The following is a 22,882-nucleotide window of genomic DNA, read 5'->3' on the forward strand; positions in this document are numbered from 1 at the left end:
TCTAATTAGAAAATTAATATTCAGTTTGGTATTTCATAACCAGATAAGGAAGTAATAGGCATAATATGTGATACTTTCTTCAAATTTAGAGATTGGTCTAGATTGCAGGTAGACCGCCAGTCAAAGGCATATTTGCTCTGCAATGTGTGAAGGATTAAGGATACTAAATAGTATATAAATAAATAAGTATTACTAATTCTGTTAAGAATTTCAAGTGATTATGGATATGTGAGAATTCTCCTCCTCATGGCGTACTTGTATGGACTCATCCAAGGTTTTAGTTTTTGTCTATGGCATTAGGTTAATAAATAAGTTTATAAAAAACAACAAGGAGTTCAGTGGCTCCTTAAAGACTAACTAAATCTGTTAGTCTTTAAGGTGCCACCAGACTCCTTGTTGTTTTTGTGGATAAAGACTAACATGGCTACCCCGATACTAAATAACTTTATAGTCATTGATAGTACAGTCAAACTTATTTTAAATACTTTTGACTTTATATATAAAGTTGTATGATGTATGCTCCAATATAAATACTGTATTGTCATAATATTATGGATTCCTTGGAGTAACAGTTGCTATTAAGGTGGCTGCAGTTAAGAATGTGCACTCTAGGTATAAGAAAGATTGTATTGCTGTTTCCCAAAAGACAATAAATATATTCTTAAACTTTTTTTTCATTGTAACAGCCGTGTTAGTCTGTATTCACAAAAAGAAAAGGAGTACTTGTGGCACCTTAGAGACTAACCAATTTATTTGAGCATAAGCTTTCGTGAGCTACAGCTCACTTCATCGGATGCATACTGTGGAAAATACAGAAGATGTTTTTTATACACAAAAACCATGAAAAAATGGGTGTTTATCACTACAAAAGGTTTTCTCCCCCCCCCCCCCCCCCACCCACTCTCCTGCTGGTAATAGCTTATCTAAAGTGATCGCTCTCCTTACAATGTGTATGATAATCAAGGTGGGCCATTTTGTAGTGATAAACACGCATTTTTTCTTGGTTTATGTGTATAAAAACATCTTCCGTATTTTCCACAGTATGCATCTGATGAAGTGAGCCGTAGCTCACAAAAGCTTATGCTCAAATAAATTGGTTAGTCTCTAAGGTGCCACAAGTACTCCTTTCCTTTTTTTTTTCATTAGTTCTTTAACACTTACACTATAAAAAGGCACAGATATAAGTAGGTTGCGTTATATTTAATGTGCTAGAAGTGCCCACAAATATTTATAAGGAAGAGCAAGTTTACAAGGAGTTATGAATAGCACTTAATGGGGGTGGGGGAAGGGAAGGCTCTTAAACTATCCTATTAATAGAAACTTGTTTTTATTTGCTTTAAAACTCAATGAGACCTAGAAAGCATACTTCTAGGAAAAGATACCTCTGAACCAGAAGTTTTCTCTGACTTTATTAAAGTCTTCATCACAACACTTTGTGGTTTCCTCCAAGAAATGGAGAACCAAAAACTTTATAGTTTTTAACATCACATCTCCCTTTCTTTAGAACATTAAGCCCATTATCTTGGCAAATAAACTATTAAACAACAGCTGTGTAAGAGAAAATTTAATTTTTTTCACCCTGATCTAAATCTTCCTTTCAAAGCAATTTAAATGGATATCTCCTTCAAACTTAATACAAAAGTCTCTTTATTGTAAAGGTCAAATATTTCATGAGGTGGTATTCGCCTTCCACATCATAGTCTCACTACTTAAATCTTTGCTGTGGATTTCTCTGAAAAGCATGGGACTTGCTTTCCAGCAAAGTACTAGAAAGCTCAGTAGTCCCTCCTTGTTGTATGGGAGTATAGTGGAGATGGACTTGATTTCTGTGGTGAAGTCCTTTTGGAACCTACAACACTGATGATTTGGGGATTGCAGAACTGATCTAAAGATATCTCTCTGTCCTTGGCTCAGCTCTAGGAACACTTTATTTTTCTGTAGCAAACATTTAACGGTTTGTTGCTGTCAAACGTCTATTGCAGGATCTTTCTTTCAGAATTCTGCCAAGTTGGACGACTTAGGGTTAAGATGTATTGATGCCACTGACAAAAGTATTGTTTCTGTCAGAAGACTGGCTGAGGCAACCCTATAGTGAGTGCTGTTGACCAGGATGCCCTGAGTTTTTTGTACAGTCCACTGCTTTCTGTACCACAAAGATCTGTGCAACTCTTTTTCCTCACCTTTGCTCTGGTACAAATGTGGGCTTCTAGTACAGAATCAAAATCCTGTGCTATGAATGTTGATGCTGTAAACTGGGGACCATTATCAGTGCTTCAGGAATACCATGTCTTGCAAGTGTTTGGTGAACTCTTTAGAAACATTGCTAATTCAACGTATCTAGAGACCATAATGGACTACAAAACTGTTTCCATTCCAGAAAAAAATAGTATGTTGCTACTCACTGTCATGTAATTTTCTAGAAAGTAGATGCTTCTCCATGTTGTATACATCACAGGCTTCTACTTGGCTCTGAATTTGCCTATTCAGCCCTGGCCACCTTAATGATTGTTGTGCTATTGTCCTGCACTTAGGCGTGTCCCTCGTGAATTTTGGAAAACACTTCTTTCTGAAGTACTATTCAAATAAATGTGTGTTGCCCTTTACATAAGCAGTCCATCCGCCATCTGAAGTCATTGTGGGCGTGTCTACATAGTGGAAGGTCTGTGGGAATTCGTCCTTTGACTTTACTCTTTAGAAGAGTTCTACAAGTTTCTGACAAGTCTCATCCTTTAGTGGTGCATCTCTAATTTGCTGAACTTGGATGCCTGAGGCTGAATTGCTCTGATAATAGATAATGATTTTCTTTGTCCTTCAAGTTGCTGCTTCTTCCATTAGTGGCACTTTAACAGGAGCTCTTGATAATGTCTGCTGCTATGATTGCTCCTTGGATGTGGTTTTGAAAGAAAATCATAACAACCATGGTTGAAATCTTTGCAGTCTGGATTAAAGGTGATTTTAGTGGGTTTGAACCCAAAAGTGACCCTAAGGGCGTGTGGTCTTTTTTTTTCTTTTATAAAATCTAAGCCTAACAGATATGCACTGAATCATTTAAGTAACTGCTAGATCTTCCTTTCCCAAACAGGCATAGTGCTATTCTGTTTCTGTGAAATTTCTGGCCAGCTGACTGGTTCTGTGTGAGGACTGCTACTAAACCAGGGAGGTGTGGAAACGCAATAGCTGCTACCGTGGTTGGAGATTTTACTAATGAATACTGTTATAAAACAGGTGGCAATGCCAGTTTTTTTATTAAATATTTTTGTTGTGAACTCTTCCCCAGGTCCACATGTAACGACCATTACAAAGATCTATTACAGGTTTTGATGATAGAAATTTTCAGTGTAATTGGAAACAGATAAGTAATGCCTTCAATTTTTCTGTATCAGGTTGAGTTATCTGTTCGCTAATTATATGTTCAACACATTATTTGTTCCTTCCAAAATTAACAGTTCTTGTTTAGGATGAGACAGGCATGTTGAAAGCACTTCAGAACTGCATGAATTAAAACAGCATAGTTGTGTTGTCTCTTCCTTATAACAACACACTGTCTTCACAGCAAATAACTTCAAACAGTCTTGTCATGATGTCAGAATTTTTTTTTGAAAATGTTCTGGGACTAAAAATATGCTGAGCATGAACTCACTAAAACTATACCTTCTGTATATTACTCCTAGGGGAATTCTGCGCCAAAAAATAAAAATTCTGCATATTTTATTTGTCAAAATAATGGAATATAATCACACCAGTTTCACTTATTTTGTTAATTTATTTAAACTACCATACAGAAAAAAATCACAATAACTGTTCAGCATTTCTTAAACACATGAAATTAAATTACAAATACTTGATAACCATTACATTACAGAACACCAAAATAAAAGAAAAGTAAAATGTCATTTAAATTGCTCAGACTTTCACACATGAAAGTCCTATCATTTTTTGCTAATCATTGTCCTGCCTTTTTTTTTAAATGTGTAAGTAAAATAGATCCTGAGCTGTAATCTAATCCCATTGTGCCACTCTGACACAGGAAAAAAAGTGAGAAAGCATATAGATCTTCCTCGCGGAGGATTCCCTTACTGTCATTGACTAGAAGGCTCCTTTACACCACTCTGGCAATGTAAAACTTAAAACTTTTACGTGTGTTTTAAGCTTCCAGGGGAATTGACTAAGAATGGGAACAATGAACTGACAACCTGCTTAGTTTCTACATTTCTCCTCTGCCTCACGGGACAGAGTCTGCCTCACAAAGACCTACCCCTCCAAGTTGGGGGCACCGCACTAGAGAGCGAGAATAGGGTGAGCAGACATCAAATGTGAAAAACCAGGACGGAGGTGGGGGGTAATAGGAGCTTATATAAGAAAAACACCCCAAAATCAGAACTCTCTGGTCACCCTAAGCGAGAAGGACAAAGTCTCTCTCACTTGTCTGCACGCAGGCACACTCCGTTAACATCTTTCCAGGAATGCACGCCCAGACCCCCCTCCCTTCCCCTCTGTGATTTACATATCTGCCAGCTGCTCTGGGCAGACGCACTCAGGCTGCTGGGGAAGGGGCGCATGTTCCCACAGATTTATTTGCTCCCCCATTTTTGTGTGGGGGAGTAAAGAAATCTGCGGACATTATGAATTCTGCGCCCCTGCTGTGGCACAGAATTCCCCCAGGAGTAATATATGGAGTTGAATGTAGTGAATGGGGTATATTCTTTAGCAAAAGGGATTTGCATGCTGTGACTTCTAGCTTTGAAAATATGTTAGTCTCTAATACTACAACTCATGTCTGCTCATCTGCAAGAAATGTCCAGCCAGTTGAAGGAAGTGTATGTCTTACTCTGCATGTGCTTTTATTTTTAATTGTGTGAGGCCCACGTAAAAGCAGATTTTTCCCTATAGGCTCTGGCACCACAATCATTCCTACCCACAGTATGGGGGGTTTGTCTAGCTGGGAAATACATGATCATTCTCTTTTCCTAACAAGGACATTGGGATGTCATGTAATTATGATAGGAACGGGGGACGAGCTGATGACACCAGCCTTACTTATGTACTTCTTCCATCTGCTCTTCCAGCTGTGGATGTGTATGCTTTACTTTTTAAATTCAGTGCTATCAAGTTTCTCTACTAGGTATAACTTTCATATTGCGGTTGGTCCTATCAGTGCTTTTATTATGCATAGCATTTGTTGGAAAGAAAAAGAAGAAAAATTTCTTCCCCTACAGATGTGTTACTGGCTCATACAGAATCTTGTAAGTATTTTCAAGGCTTTTGTTGTTGTTTTTGTTTTTTGTTTGTTTGTTGCTTTTTCATTGCAATAACTGTGCCAGACTCCATTTTAAATTTTTATCCCTTTAGATAGACTTTTAGATACCAGAAACCGTAGTAGTGTCTGTTGTTTTAAGGGTAGCTTCACGTAGTTTCATATTCCATCTGATGGTTAGATTGTTTCATTGATCTGGATGATTTGCATGCTCTTGCAAAATGTCATATTTGTGGCCTGTGGAACACTCTCCCTCTGTTGCTGGACAATGTTTTCGGCTGTGGTTCGATGTCTTGCCACAGCTTTTCTATGCTTTCCTCCTATGAGGGTTCTTTGGTCCCTCACAGTCTAGTTGTAGACTAGACTTATATTGTGAGCTAGTTGCTCCTTTCAGATGTGTTTTGTCTCAATATCATATGATATGGCAGAAAGGATTTCATTTATATTTGTAGTTACTGTACACCATTCAAAACCTGCATTTAATACAACATAATTTCCTCATAGGCTTTTCTATGGTGCTGTCATCATAGTATGTCAGTGCCTCACAAAATTAATGAATTTGTCTTCACAACACCCAGGTTATGTGAGGTTGTGGTATTACCTAGTGCAGAGCTGGTCAAAATTTTTCAGCTATATAATTTATTCATTGGGAAAATGCACTTTTTAAGTTGAGCTGAAACTTCATGAATTTGGCAAATAGTTTTCAGCCGTTTTTGGAGGTGGCTCCCCTTATAACCTTAAGCACATCCTCCAGGATGCAGGAGATTCAATTCCCCCTTCTGCCTGATGTGGAGAAAGGATTTAAACTTAGAACTTTCTTGCAAGTGCAGGAGTCCCCAGCCATTGGGCTATTCTAGGACAGGTCTCTGTCTCTTTTGTTTGAAGCTGTTCCACTGTGTATAAATAATTTTGTCATAGGATCAAGAACTTGAACTTGTGTCTCCCACTACCTACGTGAGCACCTTAACTACCAGGCTATAGAGTCATTTTTCCTCTCACTCTGGCTTAATTATTATTCTTTGTCATAATGAAGAGTCCTTATTAGAGAGAGAGAGAGGAATATATAAAAAAAAAACTCTATGGCCTGATGGTTAGGCCATTTCATACGATAATCAACTTCATATCCATTCTCCATGTCAGGCAGAGTGGGGCTTAAACCCAGGTCTCCTATGTCCTGGGTGAGTGCTCTATCTACTGGGGTAAAGGCAGTGGTGAGCTGAAGCCGGTTCGCACCAGTTTGCTAGAACCGGTTGTTAAATTTAGAAGGCCTTTTAGAACTGGCTGTTCCGTGAGGGACAACCGGTTCTAAAAGGGCTTCTAAATTTAACTGGCCAAAAGTGGCGCCTTAGGTGCCGACTTCATGGGTGCTCCAGCCCTGGAGCACCCAAGGGGAAAATTTGGTGGGTGCAGAGCACCCACCGGCAGCTCCCCGCCCCACCCCCGACCCCAGCTCACCTCCGCTCCGCCTCCTCCCCTGAACGTGCTGCCCCGCTCTGCTTCTCTGCCCCCCCCAGGCTTCCCGCGAATCAGCTGGGGCAGACTGAGAAGTAGGCCGTGGCTTCCCGCTCAGGCCCAGGGAGGCGGAGGTGAGCTGGGGCGGGGGGACGCGAGGAGGGCCGCCTGCGCCGCAGCAGGTAACCCGGAGGGGGTGGGGGGCGCAGGGGAACCGCTCCCTCCCCCAGCTCACCTCCGCCACCCTCGGCCTGAGCGGGAAGCTGCCGCCTGCTTATCAGCCCTCCCAGGCTTCCTGCCAAACAGCTGATTCGCAGAAAGCCAGGAGAGGGGGCGGAGAAGCAGAGCAGGGCGGTGCGTTCAGGGGAGGAGGCAGAGCGGAGGTGAGGTGAGCTGGGGCTGGGCACGGGGTGGGGAGCTGCCGGTGGGTGCTCTGCACCCACCAAATTTTACCCGTGGGTGCTCCAGCGCCTAAGGCGCCACTTTTGATGTGATCGGTGGGGGAGTGGCAGCTCCCCGTGCTTCCCCCCCTTCCCCCCCCCAGCTACGCTACCCAGCCCCTAGGAGCCAGAGAGACCTGGCGGATGCTTCCTGGGAGCTGCCCCAGGTAAGCACCTCCGGGACTCCCCACCTCGTCCCCCGGCAAGTTCCTCTGCCTCTTAGGGGTGGGTTGGCTGCCCACTACGGTGGACCATGAGACCCTCCTGCCCGGTTCTGGGGGCAGTCAGGGGACGGGGAGGGGGTGGATAGGGCAGGGGGCGGGGGTGGGCAACGACCCCCTCATGGGGTGAGGAGGGAACCTGTTGTTAAGATTTTTGGCAGCTCATCACTGGCTGAAGGTGGTAAGGTTGCCTCCGCCCCACCCCCAAATCAGTTTCAGATTTGGAATGTGGAATTTCAATTTACTGACTTTTTTAAAAATTTCTTTATTTAATTCAACCTGAATCATTTTTTTTTCCTTTTGTAGAATTGCCTGTGAACTGTAAAAATCAGTTATTCACCCAGCTCTAATTTAGAGCTGTGCAGACAACATAATGCCATGTTCATATTTTCATATTTGGAATTTTTCCATGAAAGGAAATGGAGTCCCAGGTCTGGGGCAGTCCACATGGTGATCTGCCACAACTTGATTAACAATCTTGTTAATCAGCCAGTTTGAAAGGAGCTAATTATAGCTGGCAGAACCTAGAAACAAAATGGCCACCCTGTGATTGCACGCCCTCCCCACCCTTATCTCTCTTATTTGAAGGGTCTGCTATCAGACAAGCATACTGTGGAAAAGAAATCCTGTAAATGGATGCTTTAGAAAGATCAGTGGTGATGAAACAATGATAAACATAATAGCTCCGAGAGACTATAATTAATTCTCACCATTCTGATGGCTAAAATTCTCGGTGGAAGATGTCCTGTCATTTCCACAAACCTGATATTTTTGCAGTAGTTATGTCCATGTGTTTTTTCTTTGATATTTTTTCTATTGTAAAAATCTAGATTCTTTTTGGACATACCCTGCTTTTCTAATTAACGTTTTCTGCAACTGTATCTCAAGAAGTTTGATAGTAAATTTAACACAGCCACATAAACTGTTGTGCTAGGAAGTGGTTCCCAAACTGGGGTTCATGAACTCCTGGGGGTTCTCAAAGTGTTATAGCAGGTTCTTGGGAGATACAATTCCCTAATGGCGGACAGAGCTGTCCCTGGGGACCCCAGCATGGGGCCAGCAGCCTGGAGCCCCTGGACTTCCAAGAGCTAAGCCGATTAAAACAAGCATATCTATCACACTGAGGAGATTTAAACTTCAAGACTCCTTATAAGAAATGGAAAGGAAGGTGGATATTTTTTGCTGTTTTTAAAATTAAATAGGCAGCTAGTATTGGTTTTTTTAAATTATTATGAGGAACAAGTTTAAGCTTTGTTGTAACATGCATTGTTTGCCTGCACTGCTCAAGACCTGAACTCTTTGAGTTGGCTTCTTAAATACCTTCATGCTGTTTCACATCTGATACTCCTTGATGAAACATAGAAGCCTTGTCTAATAACAGGCTTATTCAAAGCGATACGAGCTACGAAAGTGAGATCTTGGAAGGATGTTGCCATTTTCATAATGTAATAAAAATACTGTAATGATAAATAATAATAAATAGTGTGTAATAAGCATGTCATGAAAACAAATTTTTTATTTCCAAGATCACTGCTTTTATAAATTATACTCAGGTAACGGAGAAAATCCCTTGAAATATTCATTTTTAGGAGGGGGTTCACAAGACTTGAAATTTTAGTGAAAGGGGTTCACAGGCTGTTAAAGTTTGGGAACCACTGTGCTAGAGGAATAGGATTATAGTCTCAATTTATAATGATTAAAACAGAAATTATCAGGAAAATTAAGAGCAAATCAAACAGCTAAACAAAATATACTATTTGTTTGAGTTTAAAGCAGAAAAGTGATTGAAAACTTCAAAGGTGTGAAATTACTACTGCCCTTTGAAGTAGTAGTTTACATTTAATTTAAGGATTAAAAGGGTGACCATATATTACTTTTCTTACATTTTTCAATTTGATTAATCCAGTCTTTTCCATTAGAAATTCTGTCACAGATGTCTGAAATTGTTAAAAAAAATATTTTTTTTATCTCCAGTATGCAGAATATTCATTTACATAAATTGGTTCGTTTCTGTCTGACACAATGCAGCAATAAAATGTGTTTCTAAAGAAATAGATTTTAAATACTTAAAACAGTTTGAAAGAAAACTAGTTAGGAAAATGCCATAAAGTTCCTTAAGCAGGGATGGTGGTTTAACAGACTAGCATTGAATCCACACTCTTAGCAGGCTATGTTTGATGTCGCTGACTAGCTTGGAAATAGTAATTATTATATAGATGATCAGAAAGGTGGTAAATACAGAACTTTATTAATAATCTCGTTGAGTTTTTTCATGGATTGATACAATAAATTGCTTGACGAACAGATGATAATGTAGTAGTGCCTCAGGCTCCAAGGGGATAAAAGTAGTAGTAAAGGAACAAAGACAAAATAAAGGAGCGTCGAGGTTGTTTAGCCAGCATTAGTAATTCCACCACATGGGGTACCTGAACATGCAGCATAACTGTAAACAATAGCACTGGTGATCTGCTCTGAGAGTCTCTACAGTGTGTCACCTGCATTCTACTCTGCTGCCTACTAATGATTTTCTGTGTCCATATATTTGTTATGCTAGGTTATGTTTGTTAGGCAGTAAATAAGGAAAAGAAGGATCAAACAGCTCATCATTATATTAATTAAAGTGTATTTTGTTCTGAAACTAAAGCCTATTCTTTCAAATTAAAATATGTTCTGGGGACTTTTAAATTCCCAGTTTTACTTGAGAACATCAGAGTAGTGATGAGGCTGCAACAGTCTTGTCATCTTTATGTAGTGACATTTTTCACAATGTTTTAATATGAGATTTTAACTTGTATGTGATAAATGTTCCCCAATATTAAAGGCATATCACCTATTGCAATTGAAAGAACAGGTTTCAAAACTGTGCTTTGCAGAACAAGTGACTATGGAGAGTTAAGTACCCTCCCACTCCCTAAATGCATTAGAAGATAGCTCAAAATATATGTAATGATCTTAATAATACTTTTCCAAGAAAGCAGGGTCACATCACAAGAGCGATGTGATACATGATCACAAATGGAAGAGTGGTGGAGGATTTTTTGAATTGTGAATAGGAGGGGACATGATTCATAAGAGATTCTCTTGATTGGTATATCCAGCAAGGAAGTTTGGGAATGCCTGCAATAGAATAAGTCTTTGTCATTGTTGCATTAGTGATGAAACTGTATGAATTTGTTATTTCATGAACACCTTGCCACTGAGCACTATTTAGGAAATGGCCTTTACATTTAAGAGCTGTTTCTCACTGTTGAACAGTACACAGAGGATAAGCTACCTTGAAAAGAATACTAGCATATACATCCTGTAGTATTTCACAGTTGCAAGTCTGGAAACTCATTCCCTGGAATAGAAAGAAGCACACAGAATACAAATCCAGTAAAGGGTGCAAAGTTGACAAAAGATCAGCTCTAGTACGAAACTAGATAAATATGGATTGGAACCAGGGAAAAACTGTCTGAATTGTGCTTTGAGAAATTTTAGTGGAGTGGAAAAATCTTATTTTTTCAGAAAGAATGGAAAAAGACTATCCTTTACCATTAAATTTTGCCAATGTTATTTTGTTTTGATATCTCAAATATAATAGCATAACATTTTCAAAGACTTCTAAGACCCATTTCCAAAAGTGACGTAGGCCTTTAAGAGTCTAAGTCTCATTAAAAGTCAGCTTTTGAATGTAGGACTTGTGTCACTTAAATGTTTTTGATGTTTTTGAAAGTGTTACACTTTCAGGACGGGTCCTAAAAAACACACCTCATTGCCTAAAGTTAAGGTTACCAAATATTTTCCATTACAAAACCCTTTGCTAGATTTCAGTGGTGTAGGTTTAAACCCTTCATGTCTGCCTCAGACTGAGTTTTGTTGTTTGTAAGTTTCAACTGAAAGGGTCCAAGTATTTCTGAGAATGATGCTAGGGAAAAATATTAGGTTTTGCCAATGTGAAGAAAAAATGTTAATGGCTTCACTGAGAAGCTCTAGTGCCTCCATGGTTTGGAGAAGGGATTTAAAATGTGGGAAGGGTAGGGCAGGAGCACTTTAGTGTCAAGGCTGTGCTTTTTGCTGTACCCATGAAAATTGGCCCAAATTGGGCCAAGTTATAAGCCTTCGTAAAATTGGAGTTCATGCATGCTTAGTTGAGGCTTCTTAAAGTTTGGCATCTAAATTCTCAGAAGATTCCATCTTTGCTGAGCATGATCTGTTCCAACATAGCTCCTAATTGTCAGCTGGACTGTGCAGGTATCATATACACAAAGCAGGTGAGCATACTCTATCCCAGAGCTTCAGGGACTGAGCAGGACTTCCCCCTACAATTGCTCCTCCAAATTGCCAGAGGCTAATGTGGCTCTAGACACCGGAGCTGAAAGCAAGCACACACTCTCCTATTTTCTCACTGCTCTGGCTGCTGGTACCAAGGGTGTGTGAAGGAGAAGGAGGAAGCTTCCTGACTTGAATTCAGAGACAGGATCTGGAGCCTCTAGGGACTAGAGTTAGTACCAGATGAAGGAATCAGCAGTTGGAGCTACTGGGAAGGAGGATATTTATAACCACTAGAGAACCCTCACTTTCAGAATCTGGAACTTAACCAAGAAATCCAGAGTCTCAACATTCCCCTACAGTCTAGCCAGTACTTCAACAAAAAAAGGTTAAGGGGTGACTTAGTAATGGTCTATAACTTCCCACATGAGGAACAAATATTCAACAAAGGGCTCTTCACTCTAGCGTTGTTCCATTTCTGAGATTATTAGGTATACAGCATAGCTTTAAAATTACAGTAAGGGATAGATTCACAAAGGAATTTGGGTGTGGGAATGCTCAGTGTCAGCACTCCTAATTTTGAAATTACTAGAAAATTACTGGAATTCACAAAGCCTGAGTTAAATGATCAGGCTTCCTATACAATGAAAGTAGGGAGATAGATGCCTCAGAATGGGATTAACAAAAGCCAGCACACTGAGTTGGGAGCAGTCTAAACTAGCCAATGGGGGATATTGACGAGGGGGATATGTCCTAAACCCCACCCCTCTCTTGGATAGGCACCTAATTCTGGGCTAGAGAAAGGTTCCTCCCACTATTTAGGATTCTCACCTGTAAACTCTCTTTTGGAATTGGGCGCTTACAGAGGAGGAGCTCCCTCATAACTTTTAGCCCAGTGGTTAGGGTACCTAGGATTTGGAAAACGCCCAGTTCCAGCCCCCTCTCCCCACAATCCCTCCTGATGAGGAGAAGGGCTTTGAACAGGAATCTGCTATATCTCAGGTAAGTTCCCTAACCATTGGGATATGACATATTCTGTTGTTGGACACCCTTCTTCTCTCCTGTTGAGGCTGCTCACGGGGAGTGTGGCGGGGATTAGCCATTGGGCCAGGTGGGAGATAGCAAGCATGAGACTGACTCCATACCCTGTTAGTTAAAGCATTCACCCAAGATGTGGGTGACCCAGGAACTACAATGTCTATATATTTTAATGTATCCACAGTGGAAGAGTTTCCACAGGAAAGGCTGAGTGAGCCCCTCATAATAAGATTATCCCATAGCCTAGTGGTTAGGGCACTCACCTGAAAAGTGGTAGATCCCTGTTCTCGCACAGTATTTCTGCAGGGAATAAAATGAGATTATTCCTATTAAATGTTGTTTTATGAGCTGTGCTGATGTCATTGCTGATGCTTGTGTACAAAAAGGCATTTCTTATTTATTTACTAAATACATTGAAATATATTAAGCAAATAATTATATAATGGCTTGTGCACAAAGTAAGATACAAGGGTAAGATTTCCCCTTCATCTCCAACAGAGGCAGTGACTTGCTCCTTATCATTGTCTTTGTGTCAGTCTATGCATAGATTCCCCATCCATTCCTACTACATCTCTCTAATCTACAATGTACTCTGGCCCATATTATCTTCCTTCTTTTCCACAAACTTCCTCCCATCTAGTGCAGAAACAATCTATTTAATCTATTTTATTTTATTTATTAAAGGCAAAAAAATAAGGGAAGGGTCAATTTAAGTATGATTTGAGTTTTTAATTAACATTTTTCAGATTGGATCTTCATTCCTCTAAACTGGATGTCTGATTGTGAAGCTCAGTTCAGGGCCAGATAACAGCAAAACTTTAAAAAGAAAACTTCTGTGAAGAGTGATTCTTTTCAGAGGACCACTTAAAAGTACAAACAACTGTAAAAATGATTACTTGGATGGCCTGAGTTATTCTTTAGATAAAGTTTAACAGACGTGGCTATTTGTATACAGTAAATCAGCTCTTCTAAATCATAACTACTTCACAATCTCTAAAGACAGTTATAAAGTATTTATGGAAAATACTTCTTTGTGTCCCCATATAGTCAACATGATCACAGTATTTCTCATTATAAGAGCTTTCACATTGTATCTTGTTATCCTGAACCATTAAATCAGATACTGTACGTCTCTGTTTAGCTCAATGGGATTTTCTGTTTATCATGAAATAATCCAGTTCTGGTGACTTTTGTAATCACAGAGGGCTTCAGTCTGATGACATTATTTAGACAACAGAGTTGGGTTATTTCTGTGTAAGAACCAGTTCATGTTGATTATCTCTATTATAAAGGATGTAAAGGTCAAATTGCTTCTCTATGTAGCTCTAAAACCAGAGTGGAAAGAATCATAGACTATCAGGGTTGGAAGGGACCTCAGGAGGTCATCTAGTCCAACCCCTTGCTCAAAGCAGGACCAACCCCAACTAAATCATCCCAGCCAGGGCTTTGTCAAGCCTGACCTTAAAAACTTCTAAGGAAGAAGATTCCACCACCTCCCTAAGTAACACATTCCAGTGTTTCACCACCCTCCTAGTGAAAAAGTTTTTCCTAATATCCAGCCTAAACCTCCCTCACTGCAACTTGAGACCATTACTCCTCGTTCTGTCATCTGCTATCACTGAGAACAGTCTGGATCCATCCTCTTTGGAATCCCCTTTCAGGTAGTTGAAAGCAGCTATCAAAAGAGTCACGCTGCAAAAAGAATGTCAGCATGCCATAGAGAATGGTTCCTGGGAAAATATTTTCCAGTATGACCACACCACTACCTCCTCACCAGCCTGGAGAGACTTTTCCAGTGGAAACTAATCACAGGTTTCTTGTGTGTCCCAACAACATTTAACACCAATAGCCTTATCCTCGGATAGAAAGCATGTGAGACTGGTCATTAAATAATCTTTTCCAGGACAACTAATAGATCAAAACAATGTTGTTGCACATATATAAAGGCTTACAGAAAACCCAAACCTTTGATGAAAGCACAGACATTTATTATCATAGGCACTTCCCCAGATCAACAGAAAAGTAAAGGTATTTTTGTCCTGAATATTAACAAAAGCAATGTAATGATGGCAGTGTTTGCCTGAAGCATTTCACCTTGTTAACAAGTGGTGTTACGTGAAAGTATTATGTGGATTTTGCTGACTTACTGGTACAGCTGGTTCATTACCCCACCTAGGTATAAAGGAGAAAAGACTCCCCCTGTGGCAGAGTGACAGCAAGTTAGGGTTTGAGATAGGAAATATCGAGCACTAGGAGCAGCAAGGCCTGTAAAGAAGGATTAGGGTGGGGATTCATATAGTATTGTTTTGGTATTACATTTTGTAAATAATCCAAACCTTAGCATATGTGACTTTTTTTTTTTTTTTTTTTTTGGTATGTGTGTAGTTTTGCTTAGAAGCAGAATATGAGAAATGCAAGATTAGACAGTGCTCAGACAGTTTTGAGGATCACTGGGTTTTAGTTAGTGCACTGCTTGCAAGGCAGTGGAAACTAAGACAATGGCATTAAGCTAAAACTATTAGAAAGATGTGAATTCTTATTTAAAGACTGAGGGCCAGATACTTCATGTGTAACTCACAGAGGCAGATGTATTGACTTCCATCTGACTACTCATGTGAGTAAGGTAAGTAGGGTTTGGCCTGAATCAATAATTGTGGTGTTTGCTGTTCTTTTTTTTTTTTTTTAAATATTATTCTTTACTTACTTACCCCTTCACTCAAGTACAAAGCAATATCTATAGATTTGGGTAAAGGCAGATCTTCCCACACTAAGTCCTTACTATTCTATTGCTTCAGCTAAATAAGCTTGCTGACAAGAGCAAGGTCATCTATAATTACCTCCTTCCATTTTTTCCTTTCTTTCTGAAGGATAGTTCATGGAAGATCTTCATTACCTTCTCAAAAAAAAAAAATCACAAGTATTGACTAGTTCTAATAGAAACTGAACTGCAGTTTTCATTTGCTACAGAATCTCATATATATGCCTACCACTACTTAGCAACCATGCTAAGGTAGCAGTGGTTCTATTAATAATGTTTTGAGAATAACTGTGCTATAGTTGGCAAGGCTATAAATATTGCCCTAATAATTTATATGTAACCATCTAGTTTATGGGATTTTGTGGAAACTACAGTTAACATTATAAGGAATTATACTGATCTTTCCACCAGTGTTTCGACTCTGCAGTTCATGAACACAAATGTTTAATACTTAGTGACAGAGTGAAATCTAGACCAGTTCCCAGCCTTTATAACAGACATATTTTACGCTACTAGGAAAATGAAGTATCCTGTTATGCTAACTAGGTCCACCTGTTCCATTCTTGCATTTTACTCTGGATACAGTGACAAATATTAGTTACATGGGAGTGAACGGAAGAGTTTTATTAACTTGTAAAGCATACAATTATTTATAGCAGTGGGGTGGAGGGTGTCTGTGACTGTAGGTAATTAATGCACTCTTGACTAATTAAAAAAAAAAAAAACACCAACAACAAACATTCACCACCCTGGGATGGATGATATGGCTTCACTTCAGAATTTACCCCGTCTTTCTCTCCAGTTTATCAATTATATATACAAGTACTTGAAATGTGTGGGCTTTGTTACACTGAGCTTGACCTGGAGGACTGACTTTTCCTTGGGAAAGGAAGGTAAATACATACAATCATGTTTTACCTCAAGAAGTCCTATACTTCACTGAAATTGTGTGGTGATTTTCTCAGTTTGCAGATGATGGGGAAGAAAAGCCACTGAAAATAAACTCAAGCTTGAAGGAATGTAGTGACAAGCAGCAAAGGAAGAAGCATTGCAGAATAATGATGTTTAAATTTACTATACCCTGCTTTAACAGCCAGTGGCCAGCTTCTCCTGTACACATTTTCAATCACACAATCCACAGAGGAGGAGGGAAAATCCTTTTACTTCTACTCTGAATTCATTGAACTGTAATCACAGACTAATTTATTCACAGTCTCAATCTATGCTTTGTGCAGTAAAAAATCCTCTGAGGAATATCACTTTAGTGTTGTTTCCCTTTGTAGAGGGATGGGCCAGGATTTTTAAAAAGCTGAGGTTAGAAAAATGCCTTTGAGTAAAAAACAACAACAGATGTCTGATAATTCCATGGGAACATGATTGTCGTTCATGTCAAAGCTCATCTTGATGTAATTTAACAAAAATAACAAATGCAGAATAAGTAAAATAGTGTATGAAAAATGTCATTTGACAGTAGATACTTATGAAGTAGTTGAAAGTACTGTCAGGATTTCTATTACCTGAACTAAATTTCAACTGCAAAGAGAAGGATTTTACATACAAAGAGAAAAATATGTTGTTGATCATTTTATATATCTCCATAACTATGTAGGGCATTTTACAGGCATAAATAAGAAAAGGTCCCTGCCTCAAGATAACTGCAGTCTATGGCCCTGATCCTACAATGTATTACACATGAGCAGATCTCGGTATCAGCAAGGAGCCCTGTTAACTTCAGTGTAATTCTCCATGGCTGGAAAGGTCCACCTGTACAACATGCACTGCCAGTTCAGGCCCTGAAGCTAGACCAAAGACAAAAGAAATTGACAGTGCTTCTGATGAGGATGTTGAGGAGTATGAAATGCGTGTGGAGGAGCAGGATGAGACTGAGATAAGAAGGGAAGGAGGAGTAAACCCTGGTACTGTGGAGAAATTTATATTGCACTCTTTGATTAGTTGAAAGCTAAATAAATTGTTGTGTGCTGTGCTTAGATAATATATGGCATCACACACTTTAGAAATACTACTCTTTATATTAAGATTCTATTAATAGAGAGTTAAGACTAAGTGACGGGGTCAGGCCAGATGGCTATAGGAGAGTAATAGAAGGCAGATATATTAGCTCCAGGTTAAGTAGGTCCCTTTTCCCTGGGTAAGGTGACAGGGAAGGTTCCAGAAAAATCAGGAACCTTCTGGAGACAATTAAGACAGGCTGATTAGAACACCTGCAGCCAATCAAGAAGCTGCTAGAATCAATTCAGGCAGGCTAATCAGGGCACCTAGTTTAAAAAAGGAGCTCACTTCAGTTTGTGGTGTGCATGTAAGGAGCTGGGAGCAAGAGGCGCTAGGAGCCGAGAGTGAGAATGCATATTGTTTGAGGACTGAAGAGTACAAGCATTATCAGACACCAGGAGGAAGGTCCTGTGGTGAGAATAAAGAAGGTGCTGGGAGGAGGCCATGGGGAAGTAGCCCAGGGAGTTGTAGCTGTCGCACAGCTGTTCCAGGAGGCATACTAGATAGCTGCATTCCACGGGGCCCTGGGCTAGAACCGGGAGTAGGGGGCAGGCCTGGGTTCCCCCTCAGACACAGGAAGAGTTGACCTGGACTGTGGGTTCACGAAAACGGCCAAACTGAGGGCTGCCGTGAAGCTCCAAGGCGAGAAAATCCACCAATAAGCGCAAGACCCACCAACGTAGAGGAGAAACTTTGTCACAACTAATAGATGTTATAATAAGGTTACAGACATGAATGGCATGTTATAGATGGTCAATAAGCATTACAAAAGATGTTATACTTATAACCCTGGTTTATAAATAACCTATTAATACATGGATTATAAACAACCTCTTGGACTCTGTTCTAATAAATGGCTAATTGTTAGTTAGTTTATTAGCCCTTTAATATAAAGTTATATTTATAAAACATTCATAAAGTATGACCAAAATATTAAAGATAGGACAAAATAAACATTGAATAAAGTGAATGAGACCACAACAAAAAAAGGAAAGTGGGATACAGTCCTTGCAAGGACAGTTTTCTGTAGGGCCAGCCCTAGAGACAATGATGCCCCAGGCAAGGAGCATCTTCAGTGCCTTCTCCCCTCAATTTTTTAAAACTTGTGAATACTTTTTTTTTTTTTTGAACTTTTAGCCCATTTCACAACTTTGATGCACAATTTGCATGCATGAATTATCTCTGTCATATAAGATGATAAATTTGCTAATAAGAAAAACAGCACCCCAACACTGGCTCCCCCATGCACAGCACCCCAGGGAGTTGCCTGGGTTACTTGCCTCTAAACCTAGCCCTGGTTTCCTGCAGCGAGTAAGAGAGAATCTGTGGTATGATGTGGAATTCAGGCCAGAAAATTTTAAGTGTGTATATGTAATAATGAATTTCACTACTATGAAGTGTTCGAGTTGATAGCTGTTGCAGAAAAAGTGGAGAATAAGGAGAGAGTTGTCAGATATGCTGGAGTTCAGTTATACCCTCTGACTTCATTCTACCAGAAATTTTGTGGCTATTTATACCTGTTGTTAATAATTGCTTATTGTTTGTTATAGCTGTCATTTACAAAACCTGGAATTCACTGGGCTTTTTGTTTTGTTTTTTTTGTTTCCCCTTGGGGGACATCTGATTGCCTCTCAAAACCTTAAGTATTCTATACAGTATCACCCTACTTCTTTCCCCCATTAAAAGATGCTGATTGAAATAATGGCCTGCTTGAAATCAATGGGTATATCTACACTGCAGCTGAAAAGCGTGACTCAAATTACAGGTACACAGACTTGTAGAGTGGATGCTGGAGCACTGTTGGCAGCTTAGGCCAAATATCCATGTCCAATCCCACCTGGCCCCCTGGATCCGAATTTGGGCAGCTACCTGAGCCATTGCCCATGCTGCAACATCCACGTTTTTTTTTTTTTAGTGCACTAGTTTGAGCTGATCTAGCTCGACTCTGTCTTCCTGGGCTGACAATCACTTTCCTAGTTGAAGTATAGACATACCCAATGGAGCCAGGATTTTGCCCCTTTATGTTTTCGTCATCCTTTCTGTGTCATAGGGCAGCTGGGTACTGATCTTTCTCAAGCATGCTGGGCAGGTTGCTGGAGAATGACATTAGATTCTCCCTATCAGGCCCTGTGTGGTGTGTCTGCAGTGATACTAGCCACATCTTATTAGATATTGGTATCTTGTTCATGAACTGGTCTGAAGTGTCAGAAATCAACTGGATTTCATCAAGCATGCAGAGGGCTGGGGAAAGTATTGTCTAGTAGTTAGGATGCTATTCTGGGACTTAGAAGACCATAGTTCGAATCCCTATTCTGCTATAGACTTACTGGATGATTTGGGCAAGTCACTTAGTCTGTGGGTATGGCTACACTACAAAATTAGGTTGATTTTATAGAAGTCGATTTCTAGAAATCAATTTTATACAGTTTTTTGTGTATGTCCCCACTAAGCGCATTAAGTCGGCGGAGTGTGTCCTCAATACTATGGCTTGCATCGACTTACAGAGCGGTGCACTCTCTCACAGTTTCTGCAGTCTGGGTTAAGCTCCCAATACCTGATGGGACAAAAACATTGTGACCCGGAGTGACCATTTGCCTCCTTTGTCTTTTGGTAGGCTTGCCTGAGCTCCTTAACTTTCATGCGGCACTGCTGTGTGTCCCTGTTGTAGCCTCTCTCTCCACCATGCCCTATGTGATTTTGGCATATATATTAGCATTTCTTCTTTTTGATCGGAGTTTGGCCTGCACAGATGTAGATAATATCACTTGTCTACCTCTCATGATGCTGAGGATGAATACATTAAAGACTGGGGGGCTCTCAGGTACTGTGGTAATGGATGCCATACAAATACTTGAGGTAGAAGATACCACAAGCCATATTTTCTCATTAATGGCCTTCTTTCCCTATTGAAAAAGAGGTGTGGTCCCAAGCTCTGTGGAGCCTTTGTATCTCTGTGGAGGAAGAACTACTGTCCAATATCTACTACTCTCTGTAATCACTCAGAAAGAAAGGATCTGAGCCACTCCTGACACTGTTTCTGTGTTGCTGGGGACCAACCAGTGAAGAATCTGTATTTTTAAACAGTTAAGCACTGACTTTACCACATGGTCTATAGTTTAAAAGGAGAGCCAATTCCTTGTCACACATGGAAGGGGGGAGAAGTTAATAGTAATATACAAACTAAATGGTATAGGATACAAATCTTCAAAGAAAAAAGAATAACTACTTTATGCCTGGAAAAAATGATGATAGTGTTCCATTTTCCCAAATGCACTTATACAAATAAAGAATGAACTATGTTAAACCTCATCAACTAATTTTGCAACTTCAATAGAACTAGTTGAATGTGTCTCCTTTTAGCTGTATTATCACTGCAAATATACAGAAATCTGGTTTCTTGTGAACTGAAATTTCATCTTTGTTAACAGAGGCCACAGAGCTTTTCAGAAGTTAGTGCCATTATTATGAAGCTCTCTGTTCTCCCTTGGCATTGAACTCCTTGTGACTGTTATAATATGAAAATACTTTCTCACTGAAAGTTTAAAAAAAACATCTGAAAATAAAGATTGTGTTGAACTTTATACATTTGAGAGCTATACATTATAATATAGTGACTTGGGTTTTTCTCAAGGCATCAGGTAGAAATAAACCCCTAAAGATGGAACTCTCTGCTTAGTTGCAATAGCTTTTAAGATATTCCATATATCGAGTTCTGAAATGACAAAGAGCCTGCAGTCCCTGAGTGAATAATTCCACCTTAAAAAGACACATGCTTTATTGCTTTAAAATTTTGCAATTCCAGCCATAGTCATTGGTCTGGAGACTCTGGGTCAGCAGACTGTAGATTTCTATTCCTATGAATCTAAAAGTGGCATGGGGTATATGCTTAGATAGATCTATCTATGAAGTAGCAGCAGCAGATTCACATGGCTATGATGTAGCTGTGATGGCATGTAGAATGGACTTTGATCTTGAATGGTCCCATGCAAGTTGTCGTCTTTTGGCAAGAATCAGTATGGGAGGGTTTAGGCTTCTTAAATCCCTCAATTTCATCTTCCAACCTCAGTTGTGGTCAGACTCATGCTCTGTTTCCTTTGATCTCCACTCTATAAACCTTCTGTAAAAATATACCTTCTTCTGAACATTGAACGTGACCCCAGAATTAAAATAATCTTATTCTCAACTGGTCCAAGACTGCAACTTGTCAGGATCATCTAAATATCTCCTCATTTGTCACAAAATCAAGCTAATGGATGTTAGGAATACACTTTCACTTTTGACACTGAAAACCAGTTAGTCTCCTCTCCTTGGCTGTTTATAACAGCCATGTTTCTGCTTTATATAACAGAGTTCTCATCACTACCCCATTGAACGTTCTTATCTTGTCACACAGACATCCTGCCGACCAAACAGAGGCCTTTGAAGATACTGAAGACCTATTACAAAGACATAGTTTATGCCCCAACCCAGAGTTCTTTTCATTGCCTGGCTCAGTACTGTTTATAAAGTCTAGCAAAATGAAGAATAAAAGGACACAACATTACAGTGAGTAATAACAGTGTATTAGACAAGGGACCAATAATGAGATCATTATAACTTGTACTTTAGAATCTGGGAACAAGAAAAAAGTCCTATTTAATTTGAGTTCATCTTAAGCTGGTATTTGGACATAAAATGGTTTATATTCACTAAAGTGTTCCATTCCATTTAAGATTAAAAATGCAGGGGTGGGGGAAGAGGGAACATCAGAAATAGAAAAATCATTCAGGATTACTATTTGATGCTAGATCTGTCTTTATAGTCCAAGAGACAGTGAAGGAGCAAATGGGGTCAAAATATAAAGCTAGGGTATCAAGAGAGATTTTCTACATGGAAAATATATATATATTTTGCAGCTGCTAAAACAAAAGGTCAGATTTCCTCTTATTGACCAGGCTGATACAAAAGAAAATGCATGGTTTTTTGTTTGGTATTTATTTAAACTATAAATTCCCATAGATAAAACTGCAATGATAGGCGTGACATGGGGCGGGGGCGGGGGGTGGGAGGAGGAGGGGACAGCAGAAGAAAGAGAAGATGCCTCTCATTAAATATTAAACAAATTCTTTTGTAAATGAGCAATCTTAGCATACACTGTGATTCCCAGCAGAGTAGGAGAGCCTATTATGAAATGTGGGGTAAAAATCTTTTTGCTTAAATATATTTAAAATTGTCTGTCTAGAAGTGTCACTGGAATGATGTTTAAAGAACAGCCTGCCTAATCGAGAAGCAGTGGCCAGTCTACCTACCTCTAGGCAGATTCCCAGGTTGTTTTAAACCTGTTCATCTGATCTTTACTAAGACTACGTAAAGACTTTTTTCAAGTATCAGTAGGATGTGTTCACTTCAAATTGCATAAAAATAAAAAGGGGAATATTCAATTATATATGTTCTAAATAAAATACTTGCCATGCTTGTT

This window comes from Chelonia mydas, chromosome 4 (assembly GCF_015237465.2).
Source record: "Chelonia mydas isolate rCheMyd1 chromosome 4, rCheMyd1.pri.v2, whole genome shotgun sequence".
NCBI classification, from domain to species: Eukaryota; Metazoa; Chordata; order Testudines; family Cheloniidae; genus Chelonia; species Chelonia mydas.